At 42.6% G+C, this 3,435-nt stretch overlaps 1 protein-coding gene across 1 annotated transcript in view; it reads right to left on the bottom strand.

Annotated features, from left to right (window-relative positions):
* The window catches only part of LOC135251189 (transmembrane protein 200B), an 8,190-nt gene extending 6,352 nt beyond the window's left edge, over nucleotides 1-1,838 (bottom strand). The window contains exon 1 of the mRNA XM_064328402.1: nucleotides 641-1,838. The gene's annotated coding sequence lies outside the window, so the exon portion shown is untranslated. The remainder of the gene's footprint in view (nucleotides 1-640) is intronic.
* Between the last annotated feature and the right edge of the window lie 1,597 nt (nucleotides 1,839-3,435).

Here is a 3,435-nt window from a genome sequence, read left to right as displayed (position 1 = left end):
GATCAGCTAGGAATATATATTTTAAAATCCGTGCAACAGTTAGAGCTTAATCACAAGCAGAATACAATCCTGGTACGCCAGTCTCTTTAGTACATACACCGACGCATAAGTGAAAACAGATTTTCTTCTTAGGAAGCTTTCTTATCTTTCTGTCCCAAAACAGTTTGTCCCACAGGGACCAAATGTACCAGTTCTAAAATGGAAACATACAATGCATTTAGTTTAGGGTTATGGTTAGGGTTAGCAACAGTGGAATCATATTCAAATGACAATTAGTTATTAGGCGTTATATTTTAAAGCGGGTTCATAGAGGACTGGTTATACAAAACCCATACGGTTCGAACAAGGCCAGCAGCCAAAAAAGGATCTGTTCGCTTTTCGTTTTTTCTCGCGTGTGATTCTTTGCATTTGCCTCCAGGCATGCGGAGTTGGAATGTAGCCTGTACTGCATTAACATGATTAAAACTTTCTCAGCAAACCGGTCACCGGGAGCGCTTTCGCTTATATTTTCTGTCGGACCGGTACGGCTTGGGCACACAGCTGAAAAGTTATAGTTCACAATCGCGGCCCAAATCATTAACAGTAAAACGAGAAGTACAGCAATGAAGTGAATTGTTGGTCCGGTAATTGTAATACTTGCCTTATTTATGGTGAAGCTCTCTTGTACGCATTTACCTCTCAACTTTCCATCCAGACGCCACAGTTCACATGTCCGTCATGCTGGCGAGGCGAGTCACGTCCCGGACTTTCTGTAAATCCGAAGCGGGAGAAAAACCGACGGATACCGCGCGGGATAGTCTCGCGCTCTGGTCCGAGCCCTGACCAAATTCACATCGAGGAGTGGTGAGCGAATGAATCCACAATATTATAGACATATAATGAACCATCAATCATGCAGTCCGTTTGAAAGTAGGGAGAGGCGCGTTAGGTTTTAAACAGTTCGAAGCATTTTCCGAATCCCGTTTTACCACTCTGTCTCAGCTAGTCAATCTGTTCCCAGCCTCAAAGAAACGACGATGACGCCTCTCCCCTTCTCTAACGGTACTCCTATTGCAGTCCGATTCGTGAGCGTTCAATGCCGTGAGATGACGGCAACTTGATTTTCGAATAGTGCCTAGTTAGCCGCTTCTGATGCTGCATATCTGGTCCGCGTCTATTTTTTCTACTTTACAAGTTTCAGTGTCCCAAGTCACGTGATTGTAGAGGTTAATTAAATGCCACGACTACAGTGACATTTATTGGGTGGAAATGCCTCGTGAATGCCATAAGCGGTGTGTGAAAATAGCTGCGCATGAAGGATGCGGGTATGATCTTTCTGAATGCACTTAAACGAGACCTTGCATTTTTGATTAATTCACGAGGACTGTAGAGTACATTTAACATATTTTTTATTCATTTTGAAAATGCCTAATGTAATAAATGCATCATGTTGCCATATTTATGTATTTGGGATATTATGGTTAAAAAAAACAAAACATTCAAGATGTAAAATGCACATCATAACTACCATTGACAGTTTAGCAGTTCAAAGAATCGCACGAGTCACCAGACTATAATAATGAAAGGCAAGAAATCAATATGAGCGATGGAGCTCGTATCCTAACACATTGGCAAAACTTTTAAAACGCAACCATCACCGTTTAAAGTAGCTACAAGATGAAAGTGTTTTGCTTTCAGCGCTGTGGGTTTTTTAAGCCTCTCCGTTATTTGCGCAACGACAAGCTTAAGCTCCCAGTCCCTGACTGGTTTTGGAAATTCTTTTTCGGGATCGTGAGAAAGTCAAGACCGGTTGGGAACGGTCCCACGGCTATCTTGCGGCGTTTTTTCTTAGACAGTTACAAAAAACGTAGGTATGGCTCTAGTGCTTTTCAGTTTGCACACAGAGGTTACGGGTGAACGTTCAGTGCAGTTTCATCTTCGTGCGAAAAAAATGAATGTGAAGAGACAACCGGAAACGCTTGGAATACTCATATTTGCGACTAGGAAGTGTGCAGCGAAATTAATGTAACATATTTTTAGATAACTGCTGAATCGAAAGACATCTAAGAATATAGATCTTCTGCAGGGATAGTATAGAGTATTATGACAACGTCTACAGAACATCTAAGAATATAGATCTTCTGCAGGGATAGTATAGAGTATTATAACAACGTCTACAGAACATCTAAGAATATAGATCTTCTGCAGGGATACTATAGAGTATTATAACAACGTCTACAGAACATCTAAGAATGTGCAGCAAAGTAGAATACTGGACATTAAATGTAAATAATATGCTTGCGGTGGACGTTAAATGTAAATATTAAAGACGGACAGAAGTAAAATTAATGTGCAATTAATTTATGAAATTTGATGAATTTTCCCCAGGAATGCTAGGAATCCAGAAACGGGGTTGCACCTGATTGTCGGGTGGGAATATTGGCCCCCTGAACATCAATGCCCGGGGGAAAGGAAATAAACAATTACCAAAAAAAAAAACCCAAACAAAAAATAAAAACAGAATTAACCATGAAATGAAGGTGAAGATTGGGAGGTGTGGAGAAACTGCAGGAAACAGCTGACAAAAGAAGCAGAGGTGCGTTGCGTTTTATACCCGTGGGGGAAAAACCGTCTGGTGGGTTTAAGTGAACAGCCTGAGGAAATGTCTGAAAATTTCTCGCACAAATCGTTGTTTGAAGAACTCTGATTAGTGAAGACAAGGATCACGCGGCAGGCGCTGGAAAAGGGCCCCCTGCTGGTCATTAACGTCCCCTTCATCGGAGCGGCTTTACAGGAGCAATCAGGGGACTCTGGGCCCCATGAAAAGAGCTCACATTGGGCCCCACCACACCCCAGAAAATCCTGTTCTAATATTTTCTGTGGGTCCCTGTCAGTCAGGGCCCTTGGAATCATCCTGAATTTTGGAGATGTGGGATCGCAGTAACAGTTTTAAAAGCAGTAAAACTGTCAGTTTGTGACTGAGAAGCAGGGAACCGTTTTTCCTGGTTATTTCCTGGATATTAAATGTTTCTGAAATACCAGGTTAATCTGACTGCTTTTGTTAACCGTTGAACTAAGAGTGAGTGAATGCTGGTGTGGGAGGAGGAGGAGGAGGAGGAGGAGGGAGCGCTGTGGTACGTTCCTCAACACTGTTGCTAGTAGTGACGGCATTCCTGCTGTAAAAACACTTACATTGACTGCAGCTGCGCTATAGCACCTATAGCACCTACAGCACCTATAGCACCTGTAGCACCTACAGCAACTATAGCACCTACAGCACCTGTAGCACCTATAGCACCTATAGCACATACAGCACCTATAGCACCTATAGCACCTATAGCACCTATAGCACCTATAGCACCTATAGCAGCTATAGCACCTGTAGCGCCTGTAGCACCTATAGCACCTATAGCACCTATAGCACATACAGCACCTATAGCACCTATAGCACATACA

Source organism: Anguilla rostrata, chromosome 1 (genome assembly GCF_018555375.3).
Source record: "Anguilla rostrata isolate EN2019 chromosome 1, ASM1855537v3, whole genome shotgun sequence".
Lineage (NCBI taxonomy): Eukaryota > Metazoa > Chordata > Actinopteri > Anguilliformes > Anguillidae > Anguilla > Anguilla rostrata.
The sequence above is the reverse complement of the archived record's forward strand: the minus strand, read 5'-3'. Positions and strand labels throughout refer to the sequence as shown.